General features: G+C 43.2%; 1 protein-coding gene across 1 annotated transcript in view; it reads right to left on the bottom strand.

The window, feature by feature from the left end:
- Positions 1-20,854, bottom strand: part of FRMPD3 (FERM and PDZ domain containing 3) — a 382,662-nt gene that overhangs the window by 259,897 nt on the left and 101,911 nt on the right. Inside the window, exon 2 of the mRNA XM_073573072.1 lies at positions 13,183-13,274. The gene's annotated coding sequence lies outside the window, so the exon portion shown is untranslated. The remainder of the gene's footprint in view (positions 1-13,182; positions 13,275-20,854) is intronic.

Here is a 20,854-nt window from a genome sequence, read left to right as displayed (position 1 = left end):
TTAAATGGATACCCGGTATGGAAGTTAGGATGTGGGATATTAGGTGTAGTAGTCCGATGGCTCTGGTGTTATGATTGAGTCACCGTAGGAGGCAAAAATAGTAATGCTAGCTAAGTCCAGAAAACCAGAGAAGTTGGCAGCTATCAGATTGCAGACCCCTGAACCTATCAACACAACTAGCAGTAGCCGTGGGGGGCTCCTACGATGCCCTAGGCCCCTCGATCACAGCCGGAGGACTACATAGCCTAAAGACAGAAAGAGAAATCTAAACTGCCCCAGAGCAGACCCCAAAGTAAAAGGCAGCCCCCCACATATAATGACGGTGAAGCAAGAAGAAAGAACAAAACACAGACAGAAAGATAGACTGAGCAAAGATGGGGCCCACGCTAGCTTAGATAGGAAAGGACAGGAAGGCTGCTGTCTGCAATCCGTGAAAAACCCTATGAAAATAAGAGCCAACAAACTGACAGTAAAAAAGGCCCTGAAGACGCTAGGCTTCAAAAAAGCTATGTCAGTACTCAGGAATATTCTGAAGACAGAGCCACAGGCAAAAGGAGATTCAGCTAACCCCAGCAGGGAATGGCAGAATCCAGAAAAGCAAGGAAAACAAAACACTAATGCAAAAAGGCAAAGCAGAAATCTTAGCTTTAGATGAGCAGGAATCAGACTGGTTTCCTAGAAGTCCACAGAGAAATCACCCGCAGGCCAGAAGGGCGTCGGCAGCCTTATATCCAGTCATTAACTCCACTCAGCCAGTCATCATCATCAGCCCCAGGTGTTTGACAATCAGGCTCACTACCTTTCTTCACCAGAAGAGGGAGTTCCTCGGGCCTCAGTAGTGAAGGGGAAAATGAACTCACAACAGTACCTCCCCCTTGAGGAGGGGTCACCGAACCCTCAACCACGCCACCAGGGCGATCAGGGAGAGCCCGATGAAAGGCACGCACCAATCTTTTGGCATGAATATCAGAGACAGAGACCCAGGAATTATCCTCCTGACCATAACCCTTCCACTTAACCAAATACTGGAGTCTCCGTCTAGCCAGACGGGAATCCAGTACTTTCTCTACCTCATATTCCATGTTACCTTCAACCAATACAGGGTCTGGAGGTGCAACCCCCGGAACAACAGGTTCAACAAACCTCTTCAACAAAGATTTATGTAACACATTATGGATTTTAAATGTGACAGGAAGAGCCAAACGAAAAGAGACCGGATTAATAATCTCCAAAATCTTGTAAGGTCCAATAAATCTAGGCTTAAACTTAGGAGAAGCCACCTTCATAGCAATATTTTTTGATGATAACCACACCATATCACCAACCTTAAATTGGGGACCAATGGTCCTATGTCGGTCGGAAAACCGCTGTGCCTTTTCCTGGGAGAGAGATAACTTATCCACCACTTGGTCCCAGATCTGGTGCATTCTCTCCACCACAGTGTCAACCCCTGAGCAGGCAGAGGGCTCCACCTGCCCTGAAGAAAATCGAGGATGAAACCCAAAGTTACAAAAAAAAGGAGACATCAAAGTGGCAGAACTAGCTCTATTATTTAAAGCAAATTCGGCCAAGGGCAAAAATGAAACCCAATCATCCTGATCAGCAGAAATAAAACATCTCAAATATGACTCCAAGGTCTGGTTTGTTCTCTCTGTCTGCCCATTGGTCTGAGGGTGAAAAGCAGAGGAGAAGGACAACCGAATTCCCAGCTTGGAACAGAAAGTTCTCCAAAATCTAGACACAAACTGGACTCCTCTGTCAGATACAATGTTCTCAGGAATCCCGTGCAAGCGAACCACCTGTTGTAAAAAAAGACGGCAACTTAGGGAGTGGTACAAGATGAACCATCTTAGAGAACCTATCACAAATCACCCAAATAACAGTCATCCTTTGAGAGACAGGCATATCAGAGATGAAATCCATTGAAATATGGGTCCATGGCCTCTTGGGGACAGGCAAAGGCATCAACAACCCACTAGAGCGAGAACATGATTTAGACCGGGAGCACGTCCCACAGGACTGGACAAAATTCCTGACATCACGAGACAAGGAGGGCCACCAAAAAGACCGACTCACCAGATCTCTAGTACCAAAAATACCTGGATGACCAGCCAAAGCAGAGCAATGAACTTCAGACATCACTCTCTTCTTCCACTGGTCAGGAACATACAACTTTCCACTGGGACAACGCTCAGGTTTGTCCTCCTGGAACTCTTCCAGAGCACGTCTCAAATCGGGCGAGATGGCAGAAAGAACTACCCCTTCGCCTAAGATGGTAGCAGGCTTGGTCACCACAGTAGAATCAGCAAAGAAGCTCCTAGAGAGGGCATCAGCCTTGACATTCTTAGTTCCAGGAAGAAAAGAAACCACAAAATCAAAACGTGTAAAAAACAAGGCCCACCTAGCCTGTCTAGGGTTCAAGCGCTTAGCCGACTCTAGGTAAATCAAATTCTTGTGGTCAGTGAGGACCACGACTTGATGCTTAGCTCCCTCCAACCAATGTCTCCACTCCTCAAATGCCCATTTCATGGCTAACAGTTCCCAATTCCCCACATCATAGTTACGTTCAGATGGAGAGAACTTTCGGGAAAAGAAAGCACAGGGATTCATTTTAGATGTTACAGGATCCTTTTGGGACAAAACAGCTCCTGCACCAATCTCAGAAGCATCCACCTCTACCTGGAACGGAAGTGAGACATCAGGTTGCCGCAAAACCGGGGCGGAGGTGAATCTTCGCTTCAGCTCCTGAAAGGAAGAAACAGCCTCCGGAGACCAATTTAACACATCAGCACCCTTCTTAGTCAAATCAGTCAATGGCTTGGCAATACTAGAAAATTTTGCTATAAATTTCCGATAAAAATTAGCAAAACCCAAAAACTTCTGGAGGGCCTTCAAAGAAGTGGGCTGAACCCAATCGTAAATGGCCTGTACCTTGGCCGGGTCCATTTCAATAGTTGACGGGGACAAAATAAATCCCAAAAAAGAAATCCTCTGTACTCCAAAAAGGCATTTAGATCCTTTGACATACAGGGAATTCTCCCTCAAGATCCGGAACACAGTCCGAATATGTTCCACATGAGAATCCCAATCCTTGGAGAAGATCAAAATTTCATCCAGATAGATAATCAAAAATTTATCGACAAAATCTCGGAAAATATCGTTCATGAAGCACTGGAAGACAGAAGGGGCATTAGTGAGCCCAAAAGGCATCACCAGGTACTCAAAATGTCCCTCTGGAGTATTAAACGCCGTCTTCCATTCATCCCCATGCTTAATGCGAATAAGATTATACGCCCCCCTGAGGTCAAGCTTGGTAAACCAGCAAGCACCTTTAACTCTGGAGAATAAATCAGAAATCAGGGGTAACGGATACTGATATTTAACAGTAATTTTGTTGAGAGCACGATAATCAATACAAGGTCTTAATGATCCTTTTTGGCTACAAAAAAAAACCGGCACCTAAGGGTGACGAGGATGGTCCAATATGACCCTTCTCCAACGCCTCCTTAATATAGGATCGCATAGCCTCGTGCTCGGGTACAGATAAATTGAAGAGCCGACCCTTGGGAAATTTACACCCCGGGCTCAGTTCAATTGCACAGTCATAACTCCTATGAGGAGGCAGAGACTCAGACTCATTCAAAGAAGGAGGAGGAGCGCCGAGAGATGGCTGCTCTGGCATGAGGCTCCTGAGTTTTTTAGTTTTTTACCCCGTTTAATTGTTAATTCTCCCTTTGGTTCACTCACCATTGCGTAGCTACAGGATTCGGCAGAGCTGGGAGTAGTGTGGAGACTGCGATCAGCTGGGACCGGTGTCTTTCTGTCCTCGTGGAGCTCCATGCCTGGATTCAGCTGGGAGAGAGTGAAGCTGCTGGCTGCCTGCCTTGTACCCATTTCCAGCATGCAGATGATCCCAGGATAGGAAACCTGGTGGAGTGTGCGGTGCTGGAGTTGTTCTGGAGATCTTGTGGTCCACATGGAGCTGTAGGGCTACAGGATTCGGCAGGGCTGGGAGTAGTGTGGAGACTGCGACCAGCTGGGACCGGTGTCTTTCTGTCCTCGTGGAGCTCCGTGCCTGGTTTCAGCTGGGAGAGAGTGAAGCTGCTGGCTACCTGCCTTGTACCCATTTCCAGCATGCAGATGATCCCGGGATAGGAAAGCTGGTGGAGTGTGCGGTGCTGGAGATGTTCTGGAGATCTTGTGATCCAGGTGGAGCTGAAAGGGTGAGCTGGGCAGGTTTGGACTGACTGTTGGCGTGTCCCCTGATGTCCCTGTCTTGTTGCACCCATGCCCTCCCCCCCAGCAGTACTGGGAGCACCCTTTATGGAAAGTTGTACATTTAACTCTGCTAAGCTGTGACTGTTCAGTCTTTATAGCTACAAGCTGAGTGTAGTCATGGCCACTGCACTCTGTAAACCTACTCTTATGATTTCAAGGGACGATTTATTATTCTGGAATCATCCGCAATTTCTCATGGACTCCCCTTCTTGGAGCATGATTGCTAATTCAACAATTGAGTACATAAAATCCATTACTTCTGTGAAACCTGTGGAGGTGTACTGCAAGAGAGGTAGGAGAGGAGGAGTCCTGGCACGCCTTCGGAGGAGAGGGTTCAGAACAGCTCTTCCTTCACTCCACTTGGCTAATGTCCGTTCCTTATCTAACAAAATGGAGGAACTGAACTTACTTTGTAACATGAGATCTGATATGGCCAATTCAGCTGCTCTTTGTTTTACTGAGACCTGGTTGAATGACACCATCCCTGATTGTAGTCTGGATCTACCTGGTTTTGTTATCTACAGAGCTGACCGTGATTGTGTAGCTTCAGGTAAACAAAGGGGGGGGGTATGTCTCTACATCAACACTAGCTGGTGCTGTGATGTTAACATACTGGGAAAAGGTTGCTCTCCAGATCTAGAGCACCTTGCACTCAATTGTAGACCATTTTACGCTCCAAGAGAGTTTTCATCTATGGTTCTGGTTGCAGTATATATTCCCCCTCAAGCATCTGTTAAAGCTGCTATTGGTGAATTAGCTTGCAAAATATCAGAATGGGAGAAAGGATCTCCTGAAGCATTTGTGATCGTAATGGGGGACTTTAACAAAGGAAAACTCAACCTGGATCTCCCCAAATTTACTCAACATATAAACTGCTTCACGAGAGAGAACAATACGCTTGATCACTGCTATACAGTCATAAAAGGGGCCTACAGGGCAGTGAGGAGAGCAGCAGTGGGCTTTTCAGATCATTGTCTAATTCATTTAATTCCAGCCTACAGGCAAAGGTTGAAAACATCCAAACCTACAGTTTATACAAAGAAGACATGGTCTGAGGAGGCAAAATTGCAACTGCAAGCATGCTTTGAATGCACAGACTGGGAGGTATTCTAGGAAACATGCTCGGGTCTGGATGAATGGGTTGATGCAGTGTCCTCATATATCCGTTTTTGTGAAGACACGTTTATTCCATCCAAATCTGTCCACTTTCGGGGAAACAACAAGCCGTGGTTTACAAATAAAGTCAGGTTGATCCGTAAGAGAAAAGAGGAGGCTTATAAAGCAGGCAATATTACTGAATTAAAGAAACTTAGGAACTCGCTATCTAAAGAGATCAAGTTAGCCAAACACGAGTATGCAAAGATTCTGGAGGAAAGGTTCTCATCAAAAGATACTAGATCTGCATGGAGAGGATTAAGAGAGGTCACCAATTATAAAAGCCACCCCACTATAGTGAACCCCAGCAGAAGTCTGGCAGCAGAGTTAAATGAATTCTACTGCAGATTTGAGGCAAGCTCTACACACAGTGGCTATTCATCTCTAAGCTCCTCAGTCTGTTCATATAAAGATCATTCATTGTGCAACACCCAAGTAGTGATCTCCGAGGCAGAGGTGATACGCATCCTGAAGGGACTTAAGGTCAAAAAGGCACCTGGCCCTGATGGTGTATCTCCAATGTGTCTGAAAGTATGTGCTACCCAGCTTGCCCCTATACTGACAAATATATACAATGTGTCACTGAAAGAGTGCGTTGTACCTCAGTGTTGGAAAAATTCCACAATTATCCCTGTCCCCAAGAAAGTGGGATCCTCTGAGTTGAACGACTATAGACCAGTAGCACTCACATCTGTAGCTATGAAAGTCTTCGAAAGAATTATGATGTCCCACCTGATAAAATTCACGCAGAAGCTATGGGACCCGCTTCAGTTTGCCTATAAGGAGAATCGTTCGGCAAACGACACTGTCAATCTGGCACTGAAGTACATTTTGGATCATACAGATGAACGGCACTCATATGTCCGGATTCTTTTCATGGACTTTAGCTCAGGGTTCAATACCATTGATCCGAATTTACTTCATAAGAAAATGGTAGCTCTTGGAGTCCCTCTCAACTTATGCTTGTGGATTTATAACTTCCTGACAGCCAGGATACAGAGTGTAAAAGTTGGACCATTCACTTCGGACACCTTGGTCACAAACATCGGGGCACCTCAGGAGTGTGTTTTGTCCCCGTTACTGTTTTCTCTCTATACGAATGATTGCATCTCTTCAGCAGACTCAGTAAAAATCTTGAAATTTGCCGATGATATGACACTGATTGGTCTCATCAGGGGAAATGCTGAAGACTTGTATCGGAGTGAGGTGGAAAGAATATGTGACTGGTGTAAAGCCAATAATCTTGTACTCAACACTAAAAAAACTGCTGAGATGGTTGTGGATTTTAGGAAAGATCAACATGAGATACTTCCAATCTACATCCATGACGAAGTGGTTCTTAGGGTCACAGAGACCAAATTCCTTGGTGTTATCATCTCTCATGATCTTAAATGGGGGAAAAACGTGGATGCTGTTATAAGAAAAGCACAACAGAGGATGTTCTTCCTGCGTCAGCTGAAAAGATATGGTTTGTCTAAGAATCTGCTGATCTTATTCTTTAATGCTGTCATCAGATCTGTGATTTGTTCCTCTCTGATAGTCTGGTATGGGGGAGCCACTGTGCATGACAAACTCCGCTTACAAAGGACTTTCAGAACAGCAGAGAGAATTATAGGCTCCCCCTGCCTAAAATCCAGGATCTTTATGATAAGAGTATTCGATCCCACGCATTGAAAATTTCATCCGATCCCTCTCACCCGGGACACTCCTCATTCCAACTACTCCCTTCAGGACGTCGCTTCAGAGTCCCCAAATGCAGCACCAACCGCCATATGAACAGCTTCTATCCACTCTCTGTTCAACAATTAAATCGTCATGTGTAGACTATATACTGTATCTGTCTTGTTAGATGTTACTTGTTGTATCTGTTGTTATATATTATGTTGCCTCTTTGCCACAAAGAATTCCTTGTATATATGTAATATGTACTTGGCGATAATAAATTTGATTGATTGATTGATTGATTCTCACTAAATACATCATAAAAGTCCGCCAATTAATCAGGAACATCATGCGACTGAGGAGAGGTGGAAAACACCGGAGCCTCACTAAAGGCACACCGACAACCCCAATTCACCACAGACACAGATTTCCAATCCAAAACTGGATTATGAATTTGTAACCAGGGAAACCCCAGAACAATAGTATCATGCAGATTATGTAACACCAAAAACCTGCAATTTTCTTGATGGTCTGGGGCGACCCGCATTACCACCTGGGTCCAAAACTGAGGTTTATTTTTAGCCAAAGGAGTAGCATCAATCCCCCTCAAAGGGATAGGCGTCTGCAGAGGTGTCATCGGAAATCCACAACGTTTAGCAAAATCCAAGTCCATTAGGTTTAGAGCTGCTCCCGAATCCACAAAAGCCTTGGCGGAAAATGTGGACAGGGAGCAGATCAGAGTAATAGCCAGAAGAAACTTAGGTTGTACACCACCAACAGAAAACGTGTGTGCAAAGCGTTTCTCGCGTTTAGGACAGACAGAAATAATATGCGAGGCATCTCCACAGAAAAAACACAACTTATTACGCCTTCTAAACTCCTGACGCTGCTCTCTGGAAAAAACTCTATCACATTGCATAGGTTCAGACATCTGTTCAACAGGTGGCAACACCTCTCGCGCAGCTCTGCGTTCGCGTAAACGCCGATCAACCTGAATGGCTAAAGACATAGAATCGTCAAGACCAGAGGGAACAGGAAATCCCACCATAGTATCTTTTATGGCTTCTGACAACCCCTTCCGAAAGAGAGCAGCCAAGGCACTATCATTCCAGGTAGTAAGTACCGCCCACTTTTGGAACTTTTGACAGTACAACTCTGCAGAATCACGACCCTGGTTCAATGCCAGCAGGGTCTTTTCAGCCTGATCAATGGCATTAGGTTCGTCATACAACAACCCCAAGGCCTGAAAAAATGCATTCACATTAGTCAGAATAGGATCATCTGGTTTCAAAGAAAACGGCCAATCCTGGGGATCGTCACGCAGCAAAGAGATGACAATTTTAACCTGCTGCGCGGAGCTCCCTGACGAGTTAGGCTTCAAGGCAAAAAATAATTTACAATTATTTTTGAAATTCAAAAATTTAGACCGATCCCCAAAAAATACATCAGGTGTAGGAATCTTTGGTTCAGCAGCATGTGAATGAGCAAGGTAGGCGGAAATTCCCCGCACTTCCGCAGCGAGCTGCTCCACACGATCAGAAAATTGCTTTATCTCCATTGAGAGAAAAAAAAGAAATTCCCCCTACGGCCTCAGAGATATAGAGGAAAAAATATACACACTTTTTTTTTTTTTTTTTTATACTATTCTTTCTTGCTATTGAGTACCCTAGAATCTGCGGTATGGCGGGTGATTCTGTTATGATTGAGTCACCGTAGGAGGCAAAATAGTAATGCTAGCTAAGTCCAGAAAACCAGAGAAGTTGGCAGCTATCGGATTGCAGACCCCTGAACCTATCAACACAACTAGCAGTAGCCGTGGGGGGCTCCTACGATGCCCTAGGCCCCTCGATCACAGCCGGAGGACTACATAGCCTAAAGACAGAAAGGGAAATCTAAACTGCCCCAGAGCAGACCCCAAAGTAAAAGGCAGCCCCCCACATATAATGACGGTGAAGCAAGAAGAAAGAACAAAACACAGACAGAAAGATAGACTGAGCAAAGATGGGGCCCACGCTAGCTTAGATAGGAAAGGACAGGAAGGCTGCTGTCTGCAATCCGTGAAAAACCCTATGAAAATAAGAGCCAACAAACTGACAGTAAAAAAGGCCCTGAAGACGCTAGGCTTCAAAAAAGCTATGTCAGTACTCAGGAATATTCTGAAGACAGAGCCACAGGCAAAAGGAGATTCAGCTAACCCCAGCAGGGAATGGCAGAATCCAGAAAAGCAAGGAAAACAAAACACTAATGCAAAAAGGCAAAGCAGAAATCTTAGCTTTAGATGAGCAGGAATCAGACTGGTTTCCTAGAAGTCCACAGAGAAATCACCCGCAGGCCAGAAGGGCGTCGGCAGCCTTATATCCAGTCATTAACTCCACTCAGCCAGTCATCATCATCAGCCCCAGGTGTTTGACAATCAGGCTCACTACCTTTCTTCACCAGAAGAGGGAGTTCCTCGGGCCTCAGTAGTGAAGGGGAAAATGAACTCACAACACTCTGGTGGACGGGATGATGTTCAATATTAGGGGTAGTAGTCCGGTGGCTCTGGCTGATGGGACGATGTGTGATATTAGGGGTAGTAGTCCGGTAGCTCTGGCTGACGGGATGATGTGGGATATTATAGTGAATGTGGCTATGCGGAGTGGGAGTGGCTCTACACTCAGCTTTATATATAGATATAATCATTATAATTTGTTATAACTAACCATAGTTAGTTACTATGCCCGGGCAGCGCCGTGCTCTTCAGCTAGTAACCTTAGATTTATCTAAAAAGGTATCCAGGCTCTTCTTGAACTTTTGTTGTGTATGAACACTTACAACATCATGTGACAGAGACTTCTATAGTCTCCCTATGCATACCTTAAATAATCCATTGTTTTACTGCTCTTACAGTTTAATATCCAGTCTCACTGCTCGTACATAGTCCGACTGCTATCACAGTAGAGAATCCATAGTCTCACTGCTCTTACAGTAGAGAATCCATAGTCTCACTGCTTGTACAGAAAATAATCCATAGTCTCACTGCTCTTACAGTATAAAATCCATAGTCTCACTGCTCTTACAGTATAAAATCCATAGTCTCACTGTTCTTACAGTGAAGAATCTATAGTCTCACTGCTCTTACAGTAGAGAATCCATAATCTCACTGCTCTTACAGAAAATAATCCATAGTCTAACTGCTCATAATAAATAAAAAAAATCTATGAAAATTAACAACTGAAAGTTAGACATTGCTTTTCAACCCTGCTTCCACAGAATTTAAAAAAAATAAAACCAATGAAATAGGCCTGGACAGAAATGATGGTACCACTGAAAATAATGTGACAAAACGGACATGCCTGTATAGAGGGCTACAGATACTCACTGTGCTGTTTGGTGACATAGTGTGAATCACACTCAACATGGACCAGAGGAAGCGAAGGAAAGAGTTGTCTCAGGAGATTAGAAACAAAAGTATAGACAAACATGTTAAAGGTAAAAGTTATAAGACCATCTCCAAGTAGCTTGATGACTACGGTTGAACATATTATTCAGAGAGCTCCATGGGACTGTAGCCAATCTCCGTGGACATGGCCGCAGGTAACAAAAGAGCCCAGGAAAACTTCTAAGCAGATTAAAGCTGAACTTCAAGCTCAATTAACATCAGTGTCAGACTGTACCATTCGTCGTTGTGTGAGCCAAAGTGGACTTCATGGGAGATGACCAAAGAGGACACCATAGATGAAAAAAAAGCATAAAAAAGCCAGACTGGAATTTGCCAAACTACGTGTTGACAAGCCACAAAGTTTCTGGGAGAATGTCCTATGGACAGATGAGACAAAAATGGAACTTTTTGGCAAGGCACATCAGCACTATTTTCACAGATGGAAAAATGAAGCATATTAATTATCAAGAAAAGAACACTGTCCCTACTGTGAAACTTGGAGGAGGCTCTGTTATGTTCTAGGGCTGCTTTGCTGCATCTGGCACAGGGTATTTAGAATCTGTGTAGGTTACAATGAAATCTCAAGACTATCAAGGGATTCTAGAGAGAAATGTGCTGCCCAGAGTCAGGAAGCTTGGTCTCAGTCACAGGTCATGGGTCTTGCAACAGGATAATGACCCAAAACACACAGCTAAAAACACCCAAGAATGACTAAGAGGAAAATATTGGACTATTCTGAAGTGGCCTTTTATGAGCCCTGACCTAAATCCTATTGAGCATTTTTGGAAAGAGCTGAAACACGCCGTCTGGAAAAGACAACTTTCAAAAATGAGACAATTGAAGCAGTTTGCTCTTGAGGAGTGGGCCAAAATACCTGTTGAGAGGTGCAGAAGTCTCATTTGCAGTTACAGGAATCGTTTGATTGCAATGATTGCCCCAAAAGGTTGTGCAACAAAATATTAAGTTAAGGGTACCATCATTTCTGTCATTTCTGTCCAGGTCTATTTCATGAGTTTTATTTTTTTTTAAATTCGTGTGGAAGCATGGTTGAAAAGCCATGTCTGACTTTCATTTGTTCATTTTCATAGATTTTTTATTTATTATTACTTTTGTCAGATTCAAGTTATTTCTGTGACCATTGTGGGTTTTCTGTCAATAAACGAGGAGTACTAACAATTTTGATCACGTGTGTATATACCCAGAATGGAGCAAGGATGGGGGACATATATACCAGGATGGGGCTCATGAATACCAGGAAGGGGAAATATATACCAGGAAGGGTTCCAGGATAGGGAACATATATACTAAGATGAGCAACATATATCCCTGAAAGGTTGCCAGGATGGGGGATATATATACCTGGATGGGGGACATATGCAGTATATATACCAGGATGGAGGACATATATATCAGGATTGGTGACATATATACCAGAATGGGGGACATACAGCTCTGGCAAAAATTAGGAGAGCACTTTCAAATGTTCAGTTTGTCTGATTTTTCTTTTTATAGCTATATTTTTGAGTAAAATGTAAATTGTTCTTTAAGTCTATAAACTTCTGACAACATGTCTCCAAATTTTCAAGCTATAATACATTTTGTATTTTTTTCCTGACAAAGAAAAATGGTCAAAATAAAAAAAACAGTGCTTTCATTCCTCAAATAATGCAAAGAAAACAAGTTCATAATCATTTAGAAACAACAATGTTTTAACTCGGGAAAAGTTCTGAAATCAATATTTTGTGGAATAACCATGATTTTTAAAAACAGCTTTCATGCGTCTTGGCATGCTTTCCACCAGTCTGTCACACTGCTTCTGGCTTTAAAATGTAAGCAGTTCTTCTTTGTTTGATGGCTTGTGACTATGCATCACCATCCTGATTACATTCCAGAGGTTTTCAGTTGGGTTCAGGTCTGGAGAATGGGCTGCCCATGACAGGGTTTTGATGTGGGGGTCTCTTAATTTTTCCCAGAGCTGTATATACCAGGATGGAGGACATATATAACTGGGAGGGGCCCAGGATAGTGGACATTAATACATAATGAAGAGGGAGGGGCAACACTTGTGTATTTATAGGATTTAGAATGCTACAAGCGACCACACATCTGACTAACATTAAGAGGGAGGCCCAGGTGCAAATTTTGGTGCACATTGGGGCCCATTGGACTCTAGTTATGCCAGTGGTTGTATGGGCTCAATAGGATGTTTATGGGATCATTTAACATACTGTCAGATGGACCTATAGACAATATTAAGCCCCCACCCAGCTCGGTGCACGCACTGCATGCAAAAGCTCTACACTTCAGGGGAGTATTTGTGTGATCGGTGGGGGTCTAAGGACTTGGATCCCCACCAATCAGCATCGACTTGTAGTGTCACTTTACACTTTAAAATGGCGAAAAATTATTTTTATTGACTCCACTTCTCGGTAAGTTTAAAATACAATTGGATACATTTTTAATCGGCGGGAGAATCTTTCTAGTAGACCAAAATGTCATCTATGTAACACATTAAACTTGCTTTCTCATTGCCCCATAAAAAAATTTCACATGATCCTCCAATTCTGCAATCATGCCTTGTATTTCTAAATAAAATCTACTGATTAATTCAACAACATATCTAATCGGCATAAAATATATCACCTTATTACAAAAATAAGTCTTACTTTTCATGCTGTATCTTTTGTCTTGATCCATGATCTCCAAGATCCATGTAATGAAATCATCATGTTCCTGAGATGGGAAACTTCTGAATAATCTGCATATATCAAACATATGATGGTAAGTTATATCTTCATTTGCATGAATAAAAGATCACCTCACAATTAGCCATGTCGACATGTATTAATTAAACTATTAATCCTTTTTCAAAGATCATATTTCAAGAACTCAATAACTGGTAAAAGCCAAAAATCACAGGATTGTTAGATGTGTACTGAGACCTGTAAAAAATGGTAAAATTATTAATCTATCTGCCTTCCAAAATGTATTTTGTGACAAAATAATCAAATCCTTTTATTTTTTGGTACTGGAGAAATTCCTAATATTGTTTGGACTCTAAATATAGAAACACATAGATGCATTTCTTGGGCGTTGCTGTAAAAAATGATATTTCGAGAAGAGTAATCATTTTGTCATTTGAAAAGCAGTATATGCACATAGAGTTCTGCAGAAAATGAGAACTTTGTATTTTCACTAATAATTTATTTCAGGACAGTGTAACCCGGTCATGAAGGGACTGCACAGAAATATATAGAAATAGCAAATATATCTCTTAAAGTAAACAACATCATATTTAATTTCCTGAAATCCTTATTAAATGATAATAAACTTGATGGATATTTGCTGGCAAAAGCATGCGCTTTAGGCACTCCAAAAACAAATGTCATTAATTTTCTGGCTGTAAATAGTTTTGGAAGACATATGCACTAAAATAAATACATTGGAATATATATACAGAACATTAAATAGGAGAAAATTGCAGAACCCCAATCCACAGTCCTGCTCAGTGTTCTCTGGCTGTGGACAGAAGCAGCACACATTTCCTGAACTTCCAATGTCGTGACGTCATTTATGTGGCTGGCGGCACAGAGAGGACTTTTTTCCCGCCTGACTAATTCTAATCTGAGATTCGGATCCAGGAGCATAAGGAAATTTGTGCAGGTTCTGTTTATGACCAGACTGTGGACCTGGTAGCGCCAAGAGATCTGCTCTTGTCTACTGCACATGTCGTCATTTTTCATCCAAACTATTTATAAAATCTTTCAGAAACCATCCATGGCAAATAGAGTACAAACTGAAATTACTTCTCCAACAATTTTGTGAAACATTCCAAAATATTTATAAAATATTCCAACATCTCGTAGCAACAGGAAAAAGGAGAGTTCAGAAAATGACACCTGAAGGAGTCTGACTGGTGGTAAACTTGAGGCAACGTCCATATATTTAAAATCGGAAATGTATTTTAGTTGAAACAATCTCTTTGTCAGGTCAAACGCAAATGTTTCCAGGTATAAAATTACAAATTGTTTTTCAGGCATATAATAAATAACATAATAATGTGAAACATACAAATCCAATCTAATAAACATGCAAATTAAAAGATAATATTCAATATTTTCTAGCAGATTAACAATGTCCCAACCTTATAATGTCTGATCACAGGTTCAACTACTTTGGAAACTTCACAGAAGACATTTTTTTTAAAAAGGTGAAAAATGGGGAAAGATTCTAGCACAACCATGGTTGTGCTAGAATTTTTCCCCATTTTTTGTCTACCTTCCTGTGACCACCAGTTGAAACGGCAACCTTAGGAGGAACTCCGGGTCAAATTTCCAGCTATACATTCTCAGCGTGATAAGCTCCTTCGTCCTTCTCCTTGCATCTCACCAATTTTTTAAAATAATTCTCCGCATTTAGAGGCTTGCAGCAGGAGTAAATGACCAACTACACAAAGCTACTGCAGCAAAGCTGTGTTATACTCTTAGGCTATGTTCACACCTTACTATTTTGATGTGTTTTTTTCTGCAGCCAAAACCTGATCTCAAGGCAGTAAAAAAGCTGCAGCCAAAAAACAGCTTTTGCTGCATTTTTGCATTTTTTCTAGTGCAATTTTTTGTTCTCAAACTTCACCTTTGCTTCCACCATGCAAGCATAAACAATACAAGATGTTAGGCCACCAATGCATCTTCATCATGGCTTGTCCTGACAAAGAAGTCATATGCTGCGAAACGCGTTTGTAAGGAGGTGAGACAAGACGGAGTCAGCGGTGTGCGGTGCCCTTTAAGGCCGGAACTATCAGGGCTATCACAACTGCTAGCTGGGGAGATTTCCTCCAAGAGGGAGAGACCATCTGGTCAGACGGCAGGGGGCACAGGGTACTTTAGGGGGGCCTGAGCGTGGGAACGGGTCAGACTTGGCGGGAAGGCAACAGGAGACAGTTGACTCCCTCTCCACAGCTCCTACTGACTACTCCTCTGTTCCTAGACCTCCCTGTGCTGATTTTGAGAACACTCTTGACGCTATTGAAATTCTGTCTGGATCTGTACCACTGACTGCCCCTGTTTTACACTGTTTTACACTTGCGAGAAACTCGCACAAGTCTTGCACCTCAATTCCCAGCACTGCCGCCGGCACTCGAGACCGGAGTGTGTGGCTGCATATATTTCTATGCAGCTGAATGCTCCGGTCTGAGTGTCGGTGGCAGTGCTGGGTATTGAGGTGCGAGACTCATGCAAGTTTCTCGCAAGTGTGACCTGTTATGAATGAGTCACCGAGGAGGAAAAACAAAAACAAGCTAAGCCAGAGAAAACCAGAGAGGTTGGTAACTAAGCAGATTGCAGACCCCTGATCCTATCCACACAACTAGCAGTAGCCGTGGAGCGTACCTACGATGATCCTAGATGCCTCGTCACAGCCGGAGAACTAAATAAACCTAAAGCAAGAAAAGGGGAAATCTAAACTGCCCCAGAGCAGACCCCAAAGCAAAAGACAGCCTCCAAACATGTATTGTCGGTGAGACAACATGAAAACACAAACATAGATAGAAAAATAGGCTGAGCAAACGATGGGGCCCACACTAACTAGAAAGGACAGGAAAGGAAAGATGCTGTCTGCAATCAGGCACAAAACCCTGCCAAAAATTGTCCAACACTTTCTGATAACAAAAAACCCTGAAGTCTCTAGACTTCAATTCCCTATATCAGCACTCTGGTATATTCTGAAGACAGAGCAAAAAGAGACCAATCTGATCAGGGACAAAAAGCAAACTGGCATAAACAGAGACATAAGATTGGAAATTCAGCACAGCCCCAGCAGGGGCTGGCTGACCACAAAAACTGAGTAAACAAGACCAAATCTCATGTGAAAAAATAGCAGAGCCACTTAGCTTGAGAAGGCAGGAACAGAACTGGAAACCAGAACCTCAGGGCAGGAAAAAATCACCAGCACAGAATTAGGGATTTGGCTGTCTTAAATCCAGTCAGAGACTCCTGATGTCCACTCACAGTCCTCCTCCTCAGGTGGCAGATCTCTGCTATTTAGATCAGCTTCATTACCTACTGTTACCACTAGAGGGAGCCCAGATGGAGAACTCACGACTCCTCCGTCAGCACATCCAGCTCCACCACCCTCACCAGAAGCCAGAGGTAAACCAGAAAATGAGTTCACAGCAGTGACCCTGGCCTAACACATATTTTTCAGTTAATTATCACTAATTTGATTAAACTGTACTTGAAGTCAGAAGTAGAGATGAGTGAACTTTTCAAGGTTTGGATTTTCCAAACGGTTCAACGAACGTACTCGAACCCCATTAGATTCAGAGGGAGGCAAAACCAAACGTATACACAACAAGGGGGGACAAAAAAACTTTCCAAACATCTTAAATTAGGGGCAGACACTATTAAAAGTGCATCAATTGACCAAAAGTACAAATTTGCAAATGGTGCTGCAGCAGTCAGCCATGGCTTGTGCATGAGGTATCAGAGTATGGCCCAGCATTTACAGCTTGGAGTTAATGTTTTAATGATTACCTGGTGGTTAAGGGAGCGATATAAGCCTTCTTAGCTGGAAGACCTCACATCTCATGCAACACCTCCAATTTGTTTTTTATTCCAGACACACTCAAATTGAACAAACATCAGTTACAATAATATTGGTAGAAAAATGTAAGGAAAGTAACACAGGTAGTTTACTGAAAGTAAGTGCAGGCTTGCCTTTCTGGGAGCCCTAGTTACATGGGAAACCCATCAGATGAAGTCTCCACATTTAAAAAAAATAATTGTCACACAGCACAAAAGTGGCATCAATTTCTACAGTGTAGAAATATTATAATAGGCCTCTGACACACCTTCCTCCACAAGCAACCCACCAGATGGAGACCCCACTTTGAGTCTCTACATTTCAAAATTATTTTGTAACATCAGTAGCAGTAGCAACAGCAGGCACAGTAAACACCACAGAGATGGCAGAGACAGCAAAAACACAAGATCAATACATGTCACTAAAAATGACACCATCGCCTAGTCTGCCCAATCTGCGACTGGGTGCAAAAATAATCAGAGATCCATGACTTATTCATCTTAATGAAAGTTAGGCAGTCAACACTTTGAGGGGACAGCCGGATGCACTTCTCCATCAGGACACCACCAGCAGTGCTGAAGACACATTCTGAGAGAACGCTGGCAAGTCACATCAGCTCTATGTTCAGACGGAAAAATGAAGCATATCAAGAAAAGAACACTGTCTCTACTGTGAAACATGGAGGAGGCTCTGTTATGTTTTTGGGGCTGCTTTGCTACATCTGGCACAGGGTGTCTAGAATCTTTGCAGGGTACAATGAAATCTCAAGACTATCAAGGGATTCTAGAGAAATGTGGTGCCCAGTGTCAGAAAGCTTGGTCTCAGTCGCAGGTCATGGGTCTTGCAACAGGATAATGACCCCCAGCACACAGCTAAAAACACCTAAGAATGGCTAAGAGAAAAACATTGGACTATTCTGAAGTGGCCTTCTAGGAGCCCTGACCTAAATCCTATTGAGCATCTTTGGAAAGAGTTGAGACATGCCATCTGGAAAAGACAACCTTCAAACACAAGAGAACTGTAGCAGTTTGCTCTTGAGGAGTGGGCCAAAATTCCTGTTGAGAGGTGCAGAAGTCTCATTGACAGTTGTGCAACAAAATATTAAGTTAAGGATACCATCATTTCTGTCTAGGCGTATTTTATGAGTTTTATTTTTTTTTTAAATTCTGTGGAAGCATGGTTTTAAAGCAATGTCTGGCTTTAATTTGTTCATTTTCATAGATTTTTTTTATTTGTTGTTAGTTTTGTCAGAAAAAAATGCAGATGAACACACAATGATAGAATAACATTGGTCCGAATGCAATCAAATTTTTTATCGGATTGCATTCGTCCAATTTCATCACAAGTGGTAATGAGCTCTAAGGCATGTTGATCGCAAATGTGTCGGTTCAGGCATGTAGTTGTCAAATCATTGCAATTTTTAACTCTACTGAGTTTTTTAAAAATAAATTTGACAGATAACGTGTGTTGGGTCATCCTATGCGGTCTCAAAAAACGCCCAGGCTTGGCAACTCTTGCCACACCTGCGAACTCTACACTCGCGACCAGTGCTCGCGACAGACAGAGTTGGGGCTGAGCATGCATTGCTTGTCATGGTTACATCACTTTGTGTCTGAGGGGGAATTCGTAACGTAACCTCCTAATCTTCCTCCTCCTTTTCCACCTCCTTTGCTGAGCTACTTGGCTGCATACCTCTGGGTTTAAGTGGAAGCTACCTCATCATCATTCTCTCTGTTCTCACCCTCCTCACCCTGAAAGTCACCTTCCTTCTCTTTCTGCACTAACACGACAGTACAGTCCATGTGCGCCTCTGGTATCTGAATCTCATCAGGATCACCTCCACCATTGGTGGTTAATGTCAGGTGACGAAGGTCTGGATTCTACCTTATTTTGTTAGGCCCCGGATCCAACATGAAAAAAATTTGGGCATCGGTGCACATACTTTCCTCCCCTGGATTCTGTGATTCTTTGGAGCAGGCCTCTGATGCCCATGGAACTCGATGTGTAAATCGCTTTTCAGAATGGCCTATCTGAGGTTCCCAACAGTCAGTGGGGCGTTTGGAAATTTATGAGGTGGGGGAACCAAGGGTTATTGGGGTGCCACTTTTAAGGATTGTACTGTGTCTGATGATAGGGTGGAGGAAGAAGAGGAGAGGCAACTTGATGCAGCGCTTGCCATCCACTGTAGCACATAATCTTTCTGAGCTTCACCTACAAGTTGTACCGTTATGCGGCTGCTAAAGAAAAGGAGTCAAGCAGGCCGGCCAGTAACAGATGTTGTCAGTGGTCTTTGGCTAGGATGAGACAGTGTTTGTTCAGTGGAGCATTCATTCACATTAGTACCTAAGTTAACCCACGTACACGTGGACCAGAAGCCTATTCTCCCTTCCACCACAACCTCGCCTTTTCCCACTAATGTTGTAAGTAGCCTTCTCCTCTTATAACCTGCTTATAACCTTAAGGCCCCGTCTCACTAAGTGATCTCGGTAGCGAGATCGCTGCTGAGTCACAACTTTTGTGACACAACAGTGATCTCACCAGCGAGATCGCTGTGTGTGACAGCGATCAGCGAGCGGCCCCCCTGCTGGTATCGCTGATCGCTGGAAGAAACCTCTGGACATTTCTTTGGTCGCTGGTCTCCCGCTGGCCAGCACGCATCGCTGTGTGTGACAGGCGGGAGACCAGCGATCAGGTGTAAAAAATAATAAAAAAAATAAAAAATATAGTTATTCTCACCTTCCGACGTCGCGTTCAGCCATCCTGCCTCTCTCCACGCTCCGGTCCCAGTGATCCTTTGCACGAATGACCGCGAGATGTCACGGTCTCGAGGGATAACAAAGTCTCGCGGTCATTCGTGCAAAGGATCACTGGGACCGGAGCGTGGAGAGAGGCAGGATGGCTGAACAGGACGTCGGAAGGTGAGAATAACTAAATTTTTTATTTTGATTCTATTTTTTACAGCGATAGCAAGTGATGCCGGGCGCTCGGCATCGCTGTGCTGATCGCTGGTGAAGCTGTCTGTGTGACAGCTCACCAGCGATCACATAGCGACTTACTAGCGATCCTGACACCTTGATATCGGTGTCGGGATCGCTGGTAAGTCGCTTAGTGTGACGGGGCCTTTAGGCCCACAGCTGGCAGGCCCCTGTCACTAAATGAACAATCACTATCTATTTTGTTAGATTGTGTGCCTGAACAACACTGTTATGCCTAACGATCTTTAAGTGGAAAGATAGCCTTCTGATTTGCCACTTAAACACAGTGTTAGCACAAATGATTTCGAGTAGCTAATGGAGCTTCAGGAGACTGCTACACAGTACTTGCACAATTTACTTCAATGCTGGAAGATTGATTTCATACAGGCGAAGTTCACTTTTAGCACCAGCACTATCGCAGGAGTGACCTCTCATCACTGTGACATGGAGACAATGGCACCAGCAAAACAAGACATCCATTTTTTATATGGCCAGGGACATGTGACTTCAGCAACCAATCACAGAACACCTTGTGTCATGGCATTTTGGATGGTTTATGTGCCCTGATTGGCTGCCAGAATCAGCACACATAAAGTTAAGAGAAAAAAAAGCGCAACGCTGTTCCTGTTATCCCTTCAGATGCTCCTTTAACCTTTCTACACCCCCTCCACTCATCAAACATGTCCCCCCATCTCCCTCCTCATCATACAGCACCACTATCCTAGCCAAAGTCCTACAAAAGCATTAGTGGAAACGCAATGATTTACCGAACTGTGACCAACTT

This window comes from Dendrobates tinctorius, unplaced genomic scaffold (assembly GCF_039654945.1).
Source record: "Dendrobates tinctorius isolate UK_male_01 unplaced genomic scaffold, ASM3965494v1 ptg000034l, whole genome shotgun sequence".
Lineage (NCBI taxonomy): Eukaryota > Metazoa > Chordata > Amphibia > Anura > Dendrobatidae > Dendrobates > Dendrobates tinctorius.
This window is presented reverse-complemented; position numbering and strand designations above follow the sequence as displayed.